At 48.1% G+C, this 22587-nt stretch overlaps 1 pseudogene; it reads right to left on the bottom strand.

Moving 5' to 3' along the window:
- Positions 1 to 20978: 20978 nt before the first annotated feature.
- LOC146782634 (metallo-beta-lactamase domain-containing protein 1 pseudogene) lies at positions 20979 to 21984 on the bottom strand (annotated as a pseudogene).
- Between the last annotated feature and the right edge of the window lie 603 nt (positions 21985 to 22587).

The following is a 22587-nucleotide window of genomic DNA, read 5'->3' on the forward strand; positions in this document are numbered from 1 at the left end:
TGAGAATGTGTAGGCGACAGACTGATTCACCTGAGGCCTGGCCTGCAGCTTCAGTGGCAGACGCGAGCAGGCAGCAGAAGACAGGGAAACGTTAGCATTGGCAATAATTAAATTAAGGCCGCACCTGTCCGTCCTGGGCCGCACGGTCCCTCTCAGCTGCCTAACCTCACGCTCACTTTAAATTGCGCAAAGTGACATGCGCAGGAGAATGACCAGCCCAACCATAGTATGCTCCACCCTAATTTATGATGAGGCGGCCGCGCTTGCAACTACAGGGAGCATAATGTAAGTTATGTAACTCCCAGCATTCGAGAAGATTCGGATGTGTGGAGTGCTAAGTGGTTGCTGGCTGCACCGCAACCGCGAAGTGGGCCCCTGGAGCGCGGGGGCTGCAGGGGCCTGTTACGCCCCTGGGGGAAGTGGAAAAGGAGAGCAGTGCAGATTGTTAGGGATACTCAAAGCACAATATGTTGTAAAGTAAAAACATTTTCAAGAACTTCAAAACAGAGAGGAGAGAGAGAGTGTGTGTGTATGTTTTTGTCTGTGTGCCGTAGTAAAAAATCCTAGGTGAAATTCGACAGACACCTCACCATACCCAACTGAAAGTACCTGTACCCAAATATTTAAAATAGAATACATTTATTGGGGGGTTATGCGTGCGCCTGTAGCAAACACTGGGTTGTAATGTTTAACAGGCAGGACCAACTCGGCTCTTTAACCTTCGAAGTGGATGTGATGGGTAACAATGTCACCTAATACTGAAGTAACATGATACGGTTTGCGTGATACGCTGCATAATCGTTCAATATTTCCATTAATAGTGACAATGGACAGTCCTTACCCATGGTGTTGAAAGCCACAACCCCATGAGCTCCACAAACTCCTTTCTCTGAGTTTACGACCGACCATGAAAGCAGCTCCGGCAGCGCCAAGAGGGATCTTCCTTCTGCGGGCTGCTTCCTGGTTGCGCGCCTTCTGCTACAAAGTTTGCAAATACTGAGGCTTTAAGCGGAGGGAGCGTGAGGGGCGGGCGGTCAGCGCCAGTCATGACATGCTAATGGGACCGGCCAGCCTGGGGAGAACATGTGAGGTTGGATTCCTGGAGCGTAGGTACGCCAGTGGCGCCCAGAGCGGGGAGAGCGAAGTGGCATTCACGGGCCAGGGGCAGAACGTCACCAGACTTCGATTCAGCTGAGCCCAACCGTAGTATGCTCCACACTAAGGGTGAAGGACGCACATCAATTAATTTATGATGAGGCGGCCGCGCTTGCAACTATGGCGAGCGTAACATAAGTTACGCAACTCCCAGCAATGCATCCGAGAAGGTTCAGATGTGTGGAGTGCTAAGTGGTTGGTGACTGTGCCACGGCCGCGGAGGAGGCCCCTGGAGCACGAGGGCCCCCCGCACCGTGGAGGCTGCAGGGGCCTGTGTTACACCCCTGGCTGAACAGCAGCCAAACTGGTGTACAACATGGCTAAAACACATTGCCAAAGCCAATAGCTCTCATATAGGCGGGACCTATTGGTTTTGCCAATGCTCATTTTTAAAATGCTTTATTCTTTATTGGAGTCTCAGGCGTATTCTCAAAAGTACGAGTACTAGCCAGGTCCACATTTATTGCCCTTTGATGTCGCTCTGGTGGGTCATGCCCTTCATTCGCTTTTGTACAAATCCCTTTGGGTGCCTGTCTTTCTGCTTTCAGAATTGGAAACCCATAAAGTTTCTCACTTGCATGTTACCTCAAGTATTGGCTTCCAATTCGAATTTGTCATGGGACGTAGTCACTGCTTGCCAAATTGCATGCGTGGAAGAATTAGATGTGCAATAAAGTGAAATAACATCTCATACTTGAGACATGTCCCATGTGTTAAGTGAAGCTAGGCCCCCGCACCCTTGCTCGCTGATACCTGGGTCCCGGGTGGTTGGAGGTGCTGATGTCCAGGGGTGCCCCGATGAAATCAGCGCCCAAGCCCTTCGGTGACTCCTGGAAGGGCAGCTTCAGCATGGTGCAGATTCCTGCAGGGCAGGCCACGGTCTCAGCACTAGGGGGCACATTGAGGGGAGTGCCCGAAGCGGTGCGATAGGGGGCAAGAGGCCGGAGACCCCTTGGGCTCAGGAGGCCCGGTCTGTCAGAAGAGGACAGTGCAGTCTGAGGAACGGGGTCCCCTGCAGCACGCGCTGCTCCTCTGCCCCGACACATAGCTGCCAAGATTTCAGATTGCTTATGTGTGACATTTTTATAATTTCAGTGTAATTATGAGTGACATTCAACGACTATGAGTGACACTTTCTCGCGAGCAAAATCAAATAAAGAGGCAAAAATGGCCACGGCACTTGCCCCTCTCAACCATGCACACACCTCTGTCTCAGAACTTGCAAGGCTCCAATTTTTACCTGCGTCAGACTTGCAATGTGCATATTCTAGTGGTCGGAGTCGCAGATGGGACATTGGAGCAGTAGAATACAGAAGTCACTATCCACCACTGCGCCAAAAGGACAAAATTTGGAGATTGTATTAATCAATCGAAAATTGAATGAGATTAATGTAAAAGAATGCCTTTCTCATTTATTTTGCTTGAGCTGTGTGTTCTTTGGCCAGGCTGGGAAGGAGGGTCACGGGCTGCAGAAGCATGCAGGAACTGAAAGATGTGTTTAGAGCCAAGGTCGGACTGTTCTACAGGGGCAGTTAGCCAGTGCTGAAGGCCTGGTCTGCCAGGTCAGTGTGTGCGCTGGTTTTTTGTCTGCTTGTGGCCTGTTTTGTGGTCTGCTGTGCCGGTTTTCACTGTTGATTTGCCTGTTATTAACACAAACATAGCAATGTTTAAATTCATTATGTTTTCTATTCCTTGCAAAATACTTGTATGACGTGTATGAGTGAAACCTGGCACTATTTGGAAGCATGGGTCTCGTTCACTTATTGAAGCACTTTTACTTTGATGCCTGTGCCCAATGTCTGTCCCAGTCTGACTCTGGTCGAAATGGACAGAGAATCACTGGCAGTGTGATCTCTCCTCGCTGGGAAGTGTGAATTAGTGTTAATTATCCAGTTTCTGCAGGCCTAGACAGATAGTGGGGAGAGGAGTTGGCCTAACGGCGCTCGACCTCGGACCTGAGGAACTGGGTTCGAGACTCGGTAACGACGCTGAACATCCTGTGATTCTGGGCAAATCACTTAATCTCCCGTGCCTAACAAAAACAATGGATGTGTGTCCTCATGTAACTTAACTGCTATCTAAAGCGCTCTGATACCTGATTGGATTTGGGTCAAGTTCCCGCTATATAAAACTCTGCAAAAAAAAAAAGTAATAAAATAGTGACACTCTCAGGCCCACGTGTGCCCCCTCCAAAAACAGCCATCCACAGCAGCACGACCTTTTTAATAGCGGAAGAAACAAGACACCGTTAAACCCGACCCCTAATAAGAGAAGCTCCACAGTAACACGTTATTGAAAATGCAGAAGGAGGCCTGAGCCTGCAATGGGAGGGGGTTATTGTTAAACAAATAGGCATTTTTATTATAAAAAGAATCATATCTACCAACTAAAGGGGGTATAATGAGGTCAGCACACCTGCTGCCGGTAGCTCTGTGAGTGGGACGGGGAGGGGGCGGACTCACCCAGTTCGTCCTGCTCTTTGCTTCTCTCTGTGGGTGTTGTCTCGATTTTACTCCGTGTTTTTTAAGGCTCGAGTCTGCAGGACTAATGGGCCCTTTTTCTGTCATCGAACAGAGAGCTGGACAGCTGCGAAGAGAAGCAGCCTCACTCTGCCTGTATCTCCGGCTCCCGCTCTCTCCTTTCGACCGGCCCGGCTCGGAAATAATTATTTGCTGGCAGGGGGGCAGCCATAGAAAATTTAGCCCCACAGCAACAGGCGGCCTGGCAGCCGGTGCAATCAGTAGTGTTGCCTGCCAGCCAGCCGAGCACCATGATTCTGGTGCAGCCCGCAAACCAGCGAGCACTGCAGCCAGCCTCTACCTCCAATTTCCCTACAAAATTTAACTCTCTGCGCCCTGGCAGCAGGACGTGCCCTTACGTCCCCACTCCCCCCTTCCGGCGCCAAGGCCAAGTTGTTACACGCGGCTCCTCCCCGTGCCTCGCCTCTCCAGTTCTGAACTTCATGGCACTTTGTCTCTCTTTATACTGCCTGTGTCCCTAGGTTTTGCTCAACCATTAACCCCCTTTTAAACTGTCGGCGTTGCTGGCTGCTCCGTGGCTGCAGAGGGGGCCCCTGGAGCGTGGGGCCCCCCCGCACCGTTGGGGCTGCGGGGGGCCTGTGTTACGCCCCTGACTACAGCTACGATATGACATGAAAATCCATGTTAGAATCATGTGCCATCAGTTTACCTCTCCAGTATGATCTCCTGGCCTTTTAAAATTGCACCAAGAACCTATTCTAATGTGCTAAAAGGCCGCGGCTTGCACACTATTTTGGGAGCGGTGGGCACATGTGCAGTGGCTGTTTCTGAGCAGCCAGTCCGTCACTGCATAATCTCTTCACAGCGATAGGTATCGTAAAAATCAATTTGTGCATCTCGACTCTAAAGAAGTGCTCTTTAATTGACAAATTCGGGTGTTCAGAACGCTCGAGTTTGACAATTAAAGATCACTTCTTTAGAGTCGAGATGCACAACTTGATTTGTACGCATATCTTTCGCTGTGAGTAGATTATGCAGGGACGGACTGGCTGCTCAGAAACTGCCACTGCACATGTGTCCACCGCCCCCAAAATAGTGCCGCCTGGGGCGGACCGCCCCCACCGCCCCCCCCCTAGCTACGCCAGTGTGCAAGGTGAGCATGTAATTGTGATTGGTCTTCCATGTGTTTGTGGCAATTGGGTTCCAGCATTATGTTTCTCTGATTCCCATTCTCTTGTCTCATTCCCCTCTGCAGTTGTCTCTGCTGTACCCCCACGCTCCTGTCCTGATGCTGCCTGAATGATACACAGACGTAAATCTAGGAGCGACCTGAGGGACCGCAGTGTTTATTATTTTATCCTCTCCCCTTTTTCCCCGTGGCGCATTCGTTCATAGTGGTGTTCGCTTCACCCTGTGTGGGGTTGCGCCCACAGGAGTAAGGGAACCTTACTGCCTGCCATCGTTCCTGCTGATACTCTTCCGAGGTTAGTGGCTACTTTAATTCCTTGCTACTAACTCCGCGACAGGAGAACCTGGCCTGGCAGTTCGGGCTGCACTGTTCCCATAGGGCACAGGGTCAAGACTGATTTGCATATGGCTGGGTCCAAACTGGAATGGCATGGTGAGCACAAAAACGATAGATTTAGGCCCAGATCTCTGTACTGGGGTGAATGTATGACATTGTTCTGCATTCTGTCCATCAACAGTTCTTTTTGCATTTGTCACCCCGAGTGGGACGGTATGCTCAGACGTGAGTCCCGTGCTCTCCATGCCACTGGAATCAAGCTATCCTGGCTGAAGAGGGGTTAAACCCCGAAACCGGTCCTAGGATGCTTGTTTCCAGTCCAGGGAGGACCTGGCTTGGCAGTTCGGGCTGGACTGTTCCCATAGGGCACAGGGTCAAGACTGGTTTGCATATGGCTGGGTCAAAACTGGAATGGCATGGTGGGCAAAAATACTATGGATTTAGGCCCAGATCTCTGTACTGGGGTGAATGTATGACATTGTTCTGCATTCTGTCCATCAACAGTTCTTTTTGCATTTGTCACTCCGAGTGGGATGGGTATGCTCAGACGTGAGTCCCGTGCTCTCCATGCCTCTGGAATCAAGCTATCCTGGCTGAAGAGGGGTGAAATCCCGAAACCGGTCCTAGGATGCTTGTTTCCAGTCCAGAGAGGACCTGGCCTGGCAGTTTGGGCTGGACTGTTCCCATAGGGCACAGGGTCAAGACTGATTTGCATATGGCTGGGTCCAAACTGGAATGTCATGGTGAGTGTTGGACTTGGCCCTTTTTGGCAGGTTCACCCCTGAACTTTTTGCCTTAAACTCTGACATGGTGGTAGTGATTTTAGGCCTCTGCGCACTTGAGCACTGTGGCCCAGTGTAAAGTGCGTGCACTCTCTGAGTGCGTGTGGTGAGATTGGCCTGCCCTCCCATAGGAATGCATGGGGGATATGTGTGTCCATGCTAATTCCTGGTATGAGAGGAGTGCAGGGGCGAGTTTAGTATGTGCGAACTTGTGAGAATAAATGCTGCGCAATAGTGTGCGCAGATTTATTGTGGTTATTTTAGAAATGCCACTTTTAGAAGTTGGCATTTCTGTGTGCTGTGTGTCTGCCTACATGATGTGAATTGCATGTCTGGCTTGTGATTGACAGGAGCTGAGAGGGCTGGGGAATTTCAGGAGCCAGGGTGAATCAGCCCAGTGGTGAATAGAGAGATCTGCATGCAGATGGGAGGGAGGAGTTGCACCTGGGACCTGAATAGGGCTGTGCCTCTCCTCCACAATGCTGGCTCCACCTCCTGTGGTGCGTCTGATGTCCCTGGCCTGTCCTGTGAAAAGAAGGAAGGAGTCATGTACACAAAGTGCTCCTGAACCAGTTTTATCTGGTTCCCCCAAACCCTGCACCTTTGCACATAGGGAAAATGTTGTATAAATATAGGGGCTGTGACCCCATGTAAATGTTCAGTTCCGCTTTGGAACCTGATTCCTGCGGGGCGTGCTGCTGCTGGGGCCCAGGAGGACTTTCCAGGAGTGCTGCCTCCCTGGGCCCAGCTATGCCCTGGAACCCTTTTGCCTTTCTTCCCAGCTTCCAGGTTCTTTGCAGCATGGGAGCGCTTTACTTTACTTTGGAAATGCCAGCTGATGGAGAGCGCTTTATTTGCTATTTCTGAAGCCACTTTATTTTGAGGAAGGACCCTCTGTGTACTGCCCTTGCAGCGCTGAGCTGCAGCATGTCCTGAGGGAATCCCGACGTAGGGACTCTCCCCGCTTTCGCTAATTTCTTCGTGGGTGCCCACCCCACATAACCGCTATTTTTAAATTTCAATTAGCAGAAGCCCACCCTGCTTTATATACTAAATCAGAGGGAGCCTACCCCTCATTGCGCCTTATTGACTTTTATTTTTAAACTGCGGGTGCCCTCCCCGCGTTCTACTGCCGGAGAAATCACTGCCGTGGCCCGTGCCGCAAAACCGGAAGTCAGGTGCCCTTGCCCGGGACGTGGGCGGTGCTGCAATCCGGCAGGAAGAGAAGCCGGCGTGAGGTGCTGACGCGGGGCTCCCATGCTGGAGGGAGAGCCCCGCGGTGGCGGCCGGAGTGGAGAAAAGCCCCGGGTCCCAGGAGAGGGCCTGGGTGAAGAGTGCGGGCGGTCGAGGCCACCCACGGCAGTGCGGGGCTTCCAGGAGTCCAGGGAAGCCCCGCAAGAGAAGTGCTGCCACCGCGAGGAGGAGCCCCCGCCAGAAGTGAGCAGCCCGGTGAGTGGAAGTGGCTGAGGGGGGCTCCGTGTGAATAATTGGTAGTGCCTGATCGAGGCACAGTGTCGGACCTGTCTCGAGTGGCCCCACCTGCCAGAGGGCCGCTCCAACTTGGGGAAAGTTATTTCCAAGCCCCGTAGGGGCCAGAGGGCACCATGGTGCCGTGCCCGTATTCTTTGTTTCCAGCTGCCCCGATGGCTAGAGGGCAGCTGCCACATGGGTCATAATTTGTTTCAAGGGCCAGAGGGGCCCTTGGTTGCTTCAACAGGGGCATGTTTTACTTTTCAGAGCCTATGTGGCTCCAACGATTGCCCTCAGTATCTCAGAGCCAAATGGCTCCAACAAAGAGGGCATAGTTGTTTACAGAGCCCCGTGAGGCTCCAACGCTTTGTATTTGTTTCAGAGCCCCATGTGGCTCCAACAAAGGGGGCAGATTTGTTACAAGGGCCATTGAGAGCCTACGCCTCATTTTTATAGTTCCAGCTGCCCAGCAAGTAGAGGGCAGCTGCACCGTTTAGGTTTTTCTTTCTTTATGGGACATGTTTACGTCAGGAGTGAGACGCCCTCCTTCACCCCCACCTACTCCCAGCTGCGCAGCACTTAGTGCCAGCTGCAACATTTAGGCCTGCGTAAAGTGCGCACCCTTGACTTTCGCTGCATAGGCAGAGTGCCCTGACTTTTGGACAGAGGGCATTTGAACCCCTTAGAGATGGCCAGTTGGCCAGGGGGACTAGTAGGTTTGAAGGGCGCCAGGCCCTAGTATGATTTATATAGGTGCTAGGAAATGTAACTTATATAGTATGTTTTATGCACCCTGATTTATGCCTCTAGATGTGATTTTATGATTATGAGGTTTTACCTACTGTGTTATGTTTTATTTTTATCTTCTACTGTGGTTTAGGTTTGATTTATTCCCTTCTGCGGTTTATGTTAGTAAGTTTATTTCCTAATGCAAGTTATGTTTAGGAGATTATGGTCTACTATGTTTAGGCTTATGAGGTTGGCGCAGAATATATTTCTCGCCTTATGTGATACTGTACATGATATGATTTATGTTACAGGAGGATGATGAGTATAGTGGTTGCCAGTAATTACTGGTTGTGGTCAACGTTTATGATATGTTATTACTTTTACTATTTTTACCAAGTGATGATTCTGACAGTGGCCCACGTGACCTTGTCATGTGTAAATAATCCCCTGTAAATATTGCCCAGTGCCAGTTGGCACAGTGTATATTGTGTGATTACCATCTAATGTGTTTTATGATAATACAAAGGCTATTTTTATATATAACCTAGTGTGGAGTTCCTTTTGGGGTGTGCCTAGTAGGTTGTTGCTGTGTGTGTTGCGCAAATGCTTTACACATCGCCACCGGGATAAGCCTAACTGCTCGTGCCAAGCTACCATGGGGGGTGAGCAGGGGTTATCTTTGGCGTGTAACTCCCTTGCCCTGACTAGAGTGGTTGTCTCTGCCTGGCTTTGGCGCAAGCCTTAGCCAGCCAGAGATCCCCATTTCTAACAGTGAGCAAAAAAACTATGGATTTAGGCCCAGATCTCTGTACTGGGGTGAATGTATGACATTGTTCTGCATTCTGTCCATCAACAGTTCTTTTTACATAACAATGCAAAGGCATGCGTGGTAAAGGTATACTCTTGGTAAAAGTATCTAAGGTAAGTGTGCCCTACCCTAATCCCTAATTTAGTACCCTTGCATGACCCCCCGAGCCCCAATCCTTTCCCTACCCTAAACCCTAGATCACTACCCCTGCATGACCCCCAACTCCCAATCCTTTCCCTACCATAAAAACACCACCCCTGCACGACCCTCATCCAACCCCCAGTCCACTCCCTACCCTAAAATACTACCCTGCACAACCCCACAACCCTAGCCTACACCCTAGAACACTACCCTGCATGACACCCCGACCCCCAGTCCTCTCCCTATCCTAAAACACGACCATGCCCAACACTCCCCCAACCTCAGGCTTCTCCTTACACTAAAACACTACCCTGCTGGACCCCAGAACCCTACCCTAAACCCTAAAACACTACCCTGCACGACCTTACCCTGACCCCCAGTCCTCTCCCTACCCTAAAGCACTACCCTGCACGACCCCCGACCCTACCCTAAACCCTACAACACTGCCCCTGCACAACCCTCCCCGAACCCCAGTCCTCTCCTTACACTAGACAACTACCCTGCATGACCCCCCGTCCCTACTCTAAACCCTAAAATACTGCCCTGCACGACCTTCCCCCGACCCCCAGTCCTCTCCCTACCCTAAAGCACTACCCTGCATGACCCCCCGTCCCTACTCTAAACCCTAAAATACTGCCCTGCACGACCTTCCCCCGATCCCTAGTCCTCTCCCTACCCTAAAACACTATCCTGCACGACCCCCCGACCCTACCCTAAACCCTAAAACAGTACCCTGCATGACACTCACCCCCCACCCCCTTTTACCCTAAAACAGTAACCCCCAACCCAGGCCAAATCCCCCTTACCTCTCTCTCCTCGTGGTTCCTCTCTCTCCTCGTGGTTCCTCTCTCTCCTCGTGGTTCCTCTCTCTCCTCGTAGTTCCTCTCTCTCCTCGTGGTTTCTGTCTCTCCTCGTGGTTCCTCTCTTTCCTCGTGGTTCCTCTTTACTCGTGGTTCCTCTCTCTCCTCGTGGTTCCTCTCTCTCCTCGTGGTTCCTCTCTCTCCTCGTGGTTCCTCTCTCTCCTCGTGGTTCCTCTCTCTCCTCGTGGTTCCTCTCTTTACTCGTGGTTCCTCTCTCTCCTTGTAGTTCCTCTCTCTCCTCGTGGTTCCTCTCTCTCCTCGTGGTTCCTCTCTCTCCTCGTGGTTCCTCTCTCTCCTCGTGGTTCCTCTCTTTACTCGTGGTTCCTCTCTCTCCTTGTAGTTCCTCTCTCTCCTCGTGGTTCCTCTCTCTCCTCGTGGTTCCTCTCTCTCCTCGTGGTTCCTCTCTTTCCTCGTGGTTCCTCTTTACTCGTGGTTCCTCTCTCTCCTTGTAGTTCCTCTCTCTCCTCGTGGTTCCTCTCTCTCCTCGTGGTTCCTCTCTCTCCTCGTGGTTCCTCTCTCTCCTCGTGATTCCTCTTTACTCGTGGTTCCTCTCTCTCCTCGTAGTTCCTCTCTCTCCTCGTGGTTCCTCTCTCTCCTCGTGGTTCCTGGTTCCCGCTGGTCATCTGAGAGGCGGTGCACGTCATTGTGAGGAAACAGAAGAGCCTCTGTTTCATCACAACAATGTGGATCGCCTATATTTTTTTTACAAGGTATGTGCTTTTACCACACATACCTTTACAATGAAATTTGTTATAAAGGCATGCGTGGTAAATGCACATGCGTTGTAAAAAAATGCATAGTAATGACTGCATATTGTTACAACACATGCGTGGTAACGCTTGCGTTGTAATGGTATGCAGGGAAACAGCTGTGTTGTAATGGCTGTTTTCCCTTGTGCGTTCATGTCTACTTTGTTATCAATGATAATTCCAATGTTCCTGCCGTGGGTGCTGGCATAGGTGTGGGTCTGAGTTCGGCCGGTCGCCTCCAGCTTGAGTCCCATAGGGAGGTTTCTTGCTGAAGATCACTACTTCTGCTTTGTCTGTGTTGAGCTTGAGACAGTTGGATTTCATCAAGTTGGTCATTTCGGTCATGCAGGCATAGGAGTTGTTTCATGTGTTTGTGGTCTTGTCTGAGGGGACACTATTAGCTACGTCTCAACGTAAGAGAAGATGTTGATGTTGTTTGCGCTTATGACACTGGCTGGTAGGATCATGTATGCGTTGAAGAAGGTGGGGCTGGCAGACGTACCTTGAGGTTCTCCAAGGATGAGTTTGCGAGCATCCGAGGAGTAAGATGCCCAGCTGACAGCTTGTGTTCTCTCTGTCAAGAAGGAGCAGATCCAGTGGAGAGAGGGACCTTGAGGCCAATCTCGTGTGGGCATATGATGAGTATGGATGTGAGACCATGTCAAATGCTGCAGAGTGGTCCAGGAGGATGAGGGCAGCCATGTCTCCTCTGCATACATTGTGCAGATGTCGTCTGTGGCAGCAATGACTGTCGTTTTAGTACTGTGTTTGGGTCTGAAGCCAGACTGTGTGGTGTTGAGAAGCTGGTGGTTGCTGACGAGGTCAGTGAGGCGTGTGTTCATGTGCTTCTCTAACCCCTTGACTAGGTACGGTAGGAAGGAGATTGGTCCATGGTTGGCAGGCATGGCTGAGTCAGTAGAGGGTTTCTTGAGCAGGGGAGTGAAGGTGCTGTGTTTCCAGGTGTGCAGGAATGTGGCTGAGTTGATGGAGGCGTGCCTTCGTAAGACCCACAACCTGAGGCCCATCCTCACTTAAAGTGTCTCCGACTTTCTCTTCTTTTCAGCATTTTCATTGAAGCTCGACAGGAAATGCTGGAGCCAGCCTAATTTTCTTTAAATTTTCATCACCCCCAAACAACATTTTCTGCTGTGGATCTCACTGATACACTAACGACGAAAATCATTCTCTTTTAAGGGATGCTCTGCGGGTGTTAGCAAAAGTTATTTGCATGCATGTATGTATATATGTGATATTTATATAGCCTGAGCCTATCCAAAAAGCAACAGAGCACTGTACAGGCTCAAAGACAAACATGCAGCCAACAAGTGATAGGTGAGATGGTGTGATTCTGGAACAAAACTGCATGTTCTTTAAAATGGTGTGCCTTCAACTCTTTCCTAAATTGGAGCAGCGTTGAGATAGTCCTAATAGATAGGGGGATGGTCTTTCAGACCCTGGGAGCACTGACAGAAAAGGCTTGCTGCCTTGTTTTTTCTTTTTTACACTTCTTAGTCTGCAGTCAGTTGGGGTCCTGGCTGTGGGCGTGCTGAGAACCACCAGAGATGGTGAGTGTGTCTGCTGGTCGTGATCACTTTGTCTATAATGCAGATGGTTTTGAAGATGGCGCTGGGCGGCAAAAGGAGTCAATGGATTTCCATCAGGAGAGGGATGATCTAATGACCCCCTTTCTGACTGAACTCATGAGAGTTCATCTTGTGATTTGCAAGAATGACCAGACCATGAGTAAGGCTTCCAGTTTTCTGTTTTTACTGACTTTTACAGATAAATACAGACAGAAAACAATGTGTTTCCTGTCTGTAATTATTTTTATAAGTGGAAAAATACTGAAAATTGTGCTTCTTGTGGGTGACTTTCCTCGCTGTCTTTCAGCTGAACATGGGAGCATGAGACAGCATGGGAAGTTAAAAAACAAAAAAAGGTTGCGATATCCCTAAATACCTGCATATGTTAACATATATTTGTATTAGCATGGTGTTGTTTACCAGTGGGTGTAATCTTTCGCTATATTTAGCTGCTTAATTTGCTAAAACGTGAAAAGCAGCGAAGTATGGTTGCATGTTTTTCAATTAAATAAATGTGGAAATATACCATTTTATGACTCCATTTATTCTCAAAATACTAAATTAATATGGATAAATACCAATCAGATGGCCAAAAAATAAATATGGATAAATACAGACAGAAATGTTAAAAAAATAAATACCATTAAACCGGGAGCCCTAACCATGATGAACCTTTCAAAGACATCTTGTGTGAGCACAATTCATCTTGAAAACTCTCCTCTGCCTCCATCAGCGTCTCTCCATTCTAAAGAGCGCTAGCCTCTCTTACAGACCTCCCATAACAGGGGACCTTGATCAAGGACGCGGAAGGGCAGCGCTATTTTTGACACCTGGAAAAGCACCTGGAAGAAACCTTGAGAGTGAAGTGTAGCTGCGTCAGGCACAGGAGATAAGGTGGCTCTTAGGGGCGGGCGGCACGGATCGCGCCTTGTGCCTTCCTCTGTGCTAGGAGGGAGTAGCGGTCACTCAGGGCGCAGTCGAATCGATCTGCCTTCCATGATGTGAACCCAGCCTCCGCCTCTTCCCTTCCCTCAGGTCGACTAATGGGCCTGCTCCAATCTGACATTCAGCACTTTGGTATCTCTGTGGACTTTGATGCTCCTGTCTCTTATCAGTACGGCCTTTCTCGTAGGAGTGAGGATGACGCCTGGCAGCGTCTTCTATAGTCACATGAAGACGGGCTGCATAGACTCTCTTTAGGTCTATCAGGTGAGGTGGGTATTAGGAGTGCGTGGACTCACCTTCTCACTTGGGGCCATCTTCTGGTACCACTCCACCAGGGGAGGCTGCCCTGCACAACAGGCAGTGAAAAACAAAAATAACATTTGGTCTCAAAAAGCAGGCACTACCAAAGTAGTCCCTGGCACTGAAGGCAGCTACTCTGTGTGCAGATATGCTCCTTGTAAAAGAGAAACATTTCATCACTTTTAGTGTAGTTAGCCAATGGCTGAAGAGAGCAGACCCATTGCCCCATTCTGTGGTGGGTGGAAGAAAATGTGAATGACACAAGAAGAATCCAGTGGGTAAAGAGGGCTGGCTGAAAGCCCCTATAAGTATTAATTTATATACATATGTATTTAATAAATTCAAACAGTTTTAGCTAATGCCAGGCCTAAAAAGTCTACCCCCATGGCCAAGTCTTTGAACTTGGGGCTATATGTACAAAAATACATATAGCGATTACGTTATTGCGAAATGTTTGTGAGTCGCAATTAGGAAATTGCTATTCCTAGTGTATAAAATTCTTTTGAGTTTCATTAGCGATTTGTAGTGGTTTGTAAATAGACCTACCTCATGAATATTAATAAGGTAGGTTACAATTTGCGACCCACTACGATTCCCTGCCATCACAGGGATGGTGGCCTGCTGGGGTCAGCAGACCACTATGTCCGTGATTGCTTTCAAATAAAGCCATCTTCTTTTTTTTTTTTTTTAAATGCAGCCCATTTTCATTAAAGTTAAATGGGATGTGTTTAAAAAGAAAACAATGAAACTTTGAAGATTCACTTTTAGGAGTAGGTAGTGGTCCGTGGGACCACTGCCTGCTCTTAAGAAATATTTTGCCAACCATTCTCAAAAAGAAAGGGGTCCCTTGGGGGCTCCTTCCTATTTGCAAATGGGTTACCGCCGTTTTTCAAATGGCGGTAAATTGTGAATATTTTGTGACCTCATTTCGATTGCAAAACATTTGAACATACCATTTCAATTTGGTATAAGGAAGGGGCGTCCTCATTACGCCCTGTCCTAATACCTCATCCCAAAACCCAAATTGCGATTCGATAACAAGTCACTGAATCGCAATTTGGACTTTGTACATCCCAAACAGCATTCACGCAGTTGCAAATGGCCCGATTCTGAGAATAGAGCCATTTGCTACAGCAAAAAATCATTGTACATCAAGCCCTAAGTGTTGTGTTGGAGGAAGAAGAATTTTGGCAACACAGGGCAAAGTGATTGCACATCTTGAATAATACAGAAGTGTAACATATTTGTTCTTAGCAATGGCTGCTAAGCAACATGGGTATTCTGATGCCAACTGAGATCCAATCTGCAGCACAACTGTGCCCTAACATTAAGGGACCGATTACAATGAGGCCCATAAAGCCTTCTACCTGCTGTCGGAGACTTTACGTGCCTCATCGTCGGTTTCAATTCTGACCGGCTGATTCTGATACAGCCGGTCGTAATTGAAACCTGCCGGTCATTCCGGCTGGCTTCCAATGGGCTGGGAGAGCCCGTCTGCCAGTCGGAATGCGGCCAGTAATCTCAAGGGCGGGCCTTTCCGCCCTTGAGATTACGATGACGGCTTCTGACATGGTTTTCATGCCGGTTTGTCCGACATAGAAACCATATTAGAAAGCATCTTTGGGGGCCCCCTGCAGGGCTCCCTTGGGTGCATGGCCTCCTGTTGGAGGCCGAGGGGGCACCTGTGGTGCCTACCTGTTGATCCCTGCACTTTGTGGCAGGCACCTCAAGATGCCTGCCGCAAGGTGCAGGGATGAATGGCACCTCTCATTTTACTATGGGAGCATGCATTACGGCCGGTTTACGGGCGGAATGCATGAAGCCATGGTAAAATGTAGGAGTGCAAATGAAGTGCTCCATCGCATCCTAATGAGGCGGTCGGGACCGCCGACCGGGTGTTGGTTGGTCCCATGACTGATGCGGTGTCTGACGGAAGTGATTCTGCCTGACCTCGTAATGAGGGCCGAATTGTAATGTCAACGGTTATTTATTATGCAATGTATCATTTTAGAACATATTATTAACTACGTTCATTCAAAAACGTCCAATCAAATTTCCGGGTAATTCTTCATGTAAATGTACATATTAAAGTCATCTCCAAAACTGAATCTCACTGTCTGACGTGCATGGGCAAAATCAGCGACAAAATGCTATGGGAATGACATCCTTTTGGTCCAACCGACATGACTATTCCACTGGGTATGCGTACCTGGAGCAGACAGTCACAGATCATTTCTGGAGTAGTTCAGATGCCATTATATAATCCAACGTTCCTTTTATTGGGTGCAAACTTCAGAGATTGTCGATTAAGTCAGCCATAATACAAGCCATGAGGAAGTCCTAGAGGATACACAACAAAAGGGCGAAACCCGTGTCAGCAGGAAGAGTGAGATTCAGTTCCTGGAGTCGATTGCAAAATGGAAATTTTATTAAGAAAGATCTGGACATTTTCAGTGGGCCTATTTGAATGAACTTTGTTAATCCATTCTTGATTAATGCATTGCCTAATAAATATAGCTGATATTGTTATGGTGTGCAACCTCATTGCAATCTATGTGCTGTGTTGTATATCAATGTGTCTGCACCCTACATATCTGGTTCCCAGGTCTGCTGATGGGGCAGGGCGCTCACATTTCTATAGTAACACAGCTCCCTTTAATAAGAATGAGAGGTGTCCTACTCTGCACTTGAAGTCTTAGTTCTGGAGAAGCTTGCGCTTGTCATGTTGAGTAGCTTGATGTAGCCAGGAAGGACTCCACCAGATTAAAGGAGAAGAGTAAGTGGTAGTGATACATTTATTATATACATTTCTAGAAATCAATTACTGCTGTTTTATAGTTATTTACAACATTAGGAGGCACAACATAGTTTAATCCTGGGTCTGCTTTTTATACAACATAAAATCATTTTATTAATCACAGCAGTTCCTCAGGTTTGATCCAGTTCCTTGTACACAGTACAGTACATCGCATTAAAAGAAGTAACATTATTACAATTTAAGGACACCATCACAGAGTTCAATAAAATAACCTTAGGTTTGTGGATAGTTGAAGCTAATTGATTATGACAATGCTACCTATATTTCAGGGTTGACTTGGGAGGTGGTAGCAGACTATTGTTGTTAGAAACTTTGATAAATTGTGTGTCCTAAATATCATCTACAGAAATATTGTCGCTTTGGAGTTAATAATAGTAAGTCTACACCCAGTGGGATGATTCCTTTATTTAATAATATTTAGGACACAATATTTATGTTAGACCATATTTCTGTATATGATACTCTGACATAAAATCTTAACTAGGCCTTGGTGGTAACCTGGCTATATCCATAACGAGTACTTCAAATTCCATAATAAATTTGAGAGCCAAACATCAATCTTGATACCGCTTCTTGCGTTGAAGGATTTACTATGCCCTTTAAAACAAAATGTGACTTGAAGAAGATACTCCTTCTGGGTGCCCTTTTTGATGCTGTCATGTCGGTTACTCTTTATGTGACTCATATAGGAATATCTTCTAATCCCTGCTAGAGATATCTGACAGTCTCAGAAGTTTGTAGGAAAACTCCTAAGAAGTGTTTTTTGTGACATAAGGCACTCAGCCCTGAAGCCACACAGCTGCACACACTCACTGTCTTACAACCTTACTTTCCTTGACTGAGAAACTCTCATGAAAGCAAGTGTAGGAACATCAGAGACTGGGGTTTGGAAATAACACACTATACGGGAAGCCAGGATTAATTACAATGAACAGCGATATCTAAAGAATATGAACTCTTCTAAAGTAGAGCAGGGGTTACACAGAACATACAATAAACACAACATCCACAGCACCATCACACAGTAAATGTAAATTGATACTTGTATAGCGCACTACTCACCCGCAAGGGTCTCAAGGCGCTTGTACGAATACCGCTGTGGAACCCATCCTGACTTTCCCTGTGAGGCGTCCACTCCTGGGCACCCTCAAGGGGGAGGCCAGGAATCCTTAGCGTTGTGGGGGCCGACAGTGCTGCTCATGACTTTAAAATACATGTTTTAGTCCACAGAGTAAAAGTACAATTTCACAGGGGCAGAGTCAGAATAAAATCAGCAAGTACATCTGCCATTTTCTTCTGCAAGCCGAGGACCCTGCTGAGTGGTTCACTATGGACTTCCATTAAAGCGCTGATTCTACTTATTCCACTCTTGATCCAGCCGTCCATGACCTCTCCATTCATGAGCTGCTCGGAGAACGAGCATCATGATGTGTCATTCTCAGCAGTACGCGGTCACCCAACGTGACCTTGGATGGACCATCTCGAACACTCAAGACAAGAAAATATATTTGTGCAGCATACAAGGACATTTGAAAGATCACTCTTTCTTCACCGATATGTCTCTCCCTGGTGTAAATGACATGGTGTCGCCTTCTTAAACCAAAGATCAATTGTACTATAATCTTTTTGGTAATGTTGTGGAGGGTGTGCATCAGTTATTTGTAGAAGTTGGTCAACCAGGAGATCTTGCTCCTGCTATTGTTTCCTACACCCCAACTCTTTATAGTTTAGATGCTTCTGGCTGAGATACTATAAAATGACCACTCCAGGGACTTCAGCACCTCTTTGCTGCTAATGGTAGGGGGCATAAGCCAGCAAGGGCATCCATTCCTGCAGATTATTTTTCTTCAAGCATTTCTACGCCATAGAAGGGGATGACCCTTCCCTGCAGGAGATGCAGCCCACTTCCCCAGAGCAGCAACAATGGCTCTCACAGAGCAGGCTTCTTTTGCTAAGATCTACAGGGCCACATGGGCGGCTTCATGTGCCTTTCATTAATACCCAGTCTATGAATGCTTGCAAAAAGTAGGTGTCCACTAAGGTCATGCAGTCCTTTGTGGTCTATTTGCTTGATTTTTGGCTTGTTCTGTCAGTTCTGATCAGCAGTTTCTACTTGAGTATCCCTCATTGCTGAAGGAAGCCAGACACACACCTAAACACGAGTCACCTGTCTGTTGATAACTGCGGTCCGACGGCTGCTTTCTATGATCAACCCCCGGACAGCTCAGAGATGCTCCCCAGTGTTGTAAACACCAAACCTCCATATTTCAGAACTGAGGGTGAATCACAAAGAAGAGAAACGTGTATGTGCTCTGATTCCCCCAACCACTGCTAAATCTGGTTCTGGCACCACCACTTGCTTTGTAATGTGGAGCAGTCTATATCCTTACAATACTGGAGTTATCAAGGGTGAATAACCTTCCCTTTCACTACCCAAAGACCTAGAGCGTGCCCTAGTTTGTGTCCAGCGGTCTGAAATGCAAGGGTCGGTTATACCTTCAGTGGAAGATTCTTAGATAGAAGAGTGAGGGAAGCCGACCCCAGAAGATGTCGGACAAGACTCGGAGGGGAGTCCACTTCATGCTAGAAGACCTGGTCCCTTGCAGGTACATGGCTCTCAAGTGAGTTTTGCTTGGATTTGCTCCCTGGGTGTAAATCTTTGGGGTGAGGCACACAAGGGAGGCCTGGCTAGTGCTCAGACATGTGCTTCAGTAGGAGCTGAGATCTATAGACTAAGCTTGGTTAAATTAGACAGATCTGGTGTCCTGGGAGGAGACCTCAGTGTGAGGGGCATGGAGTGAAGCTGACTGAGCTGAGAGACCTTAGACCCTGCGTGATTGAAGAGGTGATTGGCGTGAGGCACATCATGTCATGTTGATTGGTGTGTAGACTAGCTTTAGATGACATCAAAGCAATGCAGAGATCATAGGAGGAGAAAAGAAAAACTAGAACAGGCCCCATTCCTTACCTTCCCCTTCCCTTTCCATCCTTTCTCCTCTCTTCGGTTCCCACGCTTCTCTCCATCTTCCTGTCCCACTGAACCCTGCACTGCTCAGGCTCCTCTAGCCCTGCATAGTCACAACATAATCTTTCTCTTGGAAGGCTTCTCCAAGAAATGTGTGTGGCCTTATTTCCTTTCTTCAAGTCAACAAGCAATGGCTGCCTTCTTTTCTAGTATGAATTATCATTTCAAGGTGACAAAAACACCAGGGCACATTAATTGGCTGAGTTAATCTCAAGACCCAGCAACACCCCTCTCCTTCTATCCCCCTTAGGCGTCCGCACACGCATTCACTGCTAGGGATGGAACCTCACCTGGATGGTGTCTTTAGGGCAAGAGGCACACCAGCACTTACAAGTAAATCCTCTCCAGTGCATCAAACCATAACAAATCACAAGGCAACCATTCACAACTATAGAAAGAAAACAGCAGTCGCCTGACGGTATCCCCATCAATTTATATATCACGCAATCCTGCACACCACCTCAAACAACCTTGACCACTATTTCACCTCTTCACGTCAGTGAGGCCTTTTCTTGGGGTCCTGGGGCAGATTGGCCATTGGGCAGTGTCCTACGTGTGCCAAGGACACACCAGTGCTGATATCCAATAGGATGGCCAAGTGACTCCCTTTATGCGCCTGACACTCTCACTCTAGTTGTCACCCACTCCAGCCACAGGTGCAAAACAGTCACAATTGTTACATGGTCAGTTAGAGTCTGGCTTGAATATGATTTCAAACATTGATATCTCTAGAAATATAGGAGCTAGACATATCCTCGGGGGTCTGATGGTCGACTGCATCGCGGTCCTCCTGGTTATGGGAAGAGCGGCTACAGACCCCCAGTTGGATGCAGTGGGATGGGTGACTCAATGGTGCAGGTATGGCTGGAGCAGAGACATGGTTCCTCAGGTCACAGTTACGGGGACAGACAATAGTTATGTCTGGCTGGTGCTGTGAAGGGAAGGGGTGCAGTACACAAGATTGGCTTGCGTCGATATTTTGAAGCAATATAAGGCGCCCCTGGTAGGCATGACTCGTCGCACCTGAGAATTATTGCTCCGAGAGAAGATAGTGGGGGGAGACACATGGGACAAAGACCTGTCCCCTGGGAAAGAAATGAAGGCGGTACACTTGAGGACAACTTAGTAATATTAAGATGGGCTGTCTTACCTCACTGCCTGGACTCTGCACATAAGACTCTGTGATGTGCACAGATGTCCTTTGCTGTGCCAGAGACTGACCTGTGGCAGAGGCTGCAGGAAAGAAGCTGACACACTTCCTTGGCTCCAGCTTGTACAATGGAGCTAACATGCCTACAGAACCACTTCAAAAGCAAAGAGCAAAAAAAGGACCATTATTTATACTGTATTCTATGAAATAACGTGTTGGGGCATATTTTTAAAAATGTAGGGATTGCAATTTCCTAATTGCACTTCTTACCATATAGCAATTAGGAAATCACAATTCTTAATGTACGAAAGTGTACAGGTTGTAGATAGTGATTCCTAGTGGGTCTCAATAGACTACATCATGAATATTAATGAGATGAGTTTGCGACTCGTTACGAATTACAGCCATCACAGGAATGTTGGTGATCACCTTTTAAGAAAGCAACCTTTTTTTTGTAATGCTGCCTGTTTTCCTTAAAAGGAAATCAGGTTGTTGGCAACCTTTAAAATGCTTTTCTATATATGATCTTTGGTTCCTTCCTCAAGGCATTGTTAAATGTCCCTTTCGCCTCCTGCAATCTGTTTTCACTGTTCACCCCCGGATGACGCGGAAAGGTGCACCGTGGCCTGGGATGACCACATCAGCCACCTGCAGCACCTTCTGCCGGTTCTCCTCCTGTAGCGTGGGGTTCTCACTCAGCTCCTGCCAGCTCCCGTCATCCCCTTCTCGCTCAAACAGGTCCCCGGCCACAACCACGGTACCCAGAGAGGTGCTCCTCACCAACACACTGGTATCGCTGCCAGTATGCCCGGGTGTAGCAAAGACCTCCACCCAGCTATCTATCTGGAATGGTTGGCCACTGCGAAAGTCATGACTGAAGTAGCGGTCGCCTCTAGACACGTCATATTTAACTAAGTACGTGGCCCAAGGGAAGAGATTGAGGTTGCCGACATGGTCAGAGTGGCCGTGGGTGCAGACCACGTAGGTGACCTGGGTGGGCTGCACACAGTGCCCTGCCAAACGCAGCAGGAGGAGTTCCTGGTCCCAGGGGCCTCCTGTGTCCACCAAGATGATCTGTGGTCCCTTTAGAAGGGTTATGGTCCCATCAGCCCTTGTATTGCCCTCTGAGTCAGTGTCTACATACCCTTCATGCAGAACAAACACAGAGTATGGGTCTCCCGGGATCTCAGAGGCGGCCAGTGCCTCGGTCCGCACAGGCATACATGCCACCATCCGGGAACACATCAGCGGAAGAAGGATAAAATACAACAAATGTTGGCTAAAAAAAGGAGGAGTCTTCCACGTCATTTGGGAGAATTGGCGTGAATTCCCAGATGAACCCATCTTCAGGGTCACCACGGTTTGTCTTATCTTGGTAGCCCGTGCTCCGGGTCTGCAGATCTGTGAGCCGCTTGGCACCTTGCCCGTTCACTGCTTGACGAGCAATCTTCTGCGTCTGTAATCTTCAGATGTTGCTCACTGTCATAAACCTGTTCCATGAAAGACAACAATGAGAGTTGGGAAAGCCCAGGAGATTTTTTCACATCACTGTATCCTGTTTAATCTTTTCTGTATGGCTCTCCTAAGGTACCCTAGCCCAAGAACGTGCCCTCCCCTCACCTTTTGCAAGCTCTCCTTCCTCCCCACTGCTCTTTACCCTCTTCTCTTTCAGCCTCAGGATGCTCTGGCCTCATACTTAATCCACAGCAGCACCCGCCATTTCCAGTACTTGGGAACAGCGCCACCTTGTGGAATGACTGAAAAACTGCTTCAAGCTATAAAAGTGTCTACAGGCTATGGCAACCATTATGTCCTCTCCGTAAAAACCCATAGATGTTCCTGTGAGTTGTGCAAAGAATTTTTGTTGATATTCAAAATAACTATTATGTAGACAAAATTTGAGGATTTGGAGTATAAAAATGTTCTCAATACTTATATCCTCCATTTGGAGAAGCGCCCATTCGACCGCATCAAGACCTGCTGCATGCGGTATTGAAGTGTATAGTGCTGTTACATCAATAGTACATAAGAAGATGGAACTCTGAGGATCAATCACGACCTGTTGTA

The sequence above is a fragment of the Triturus cristatus genome, chromosome 12, assembly GCF_964204655.1.
Source record: "Triturus cristatus chromosome 12, aTriCri1.1, whole genome shotgun sequence".
In the NCBI taxonomy this organism is placed as follows: domain Eukaryota; kingdom Metazoa; phylum Chordata; class Amphibia; order Caudata; family Salamandridae; genus Triturus; species Triturus cristatus.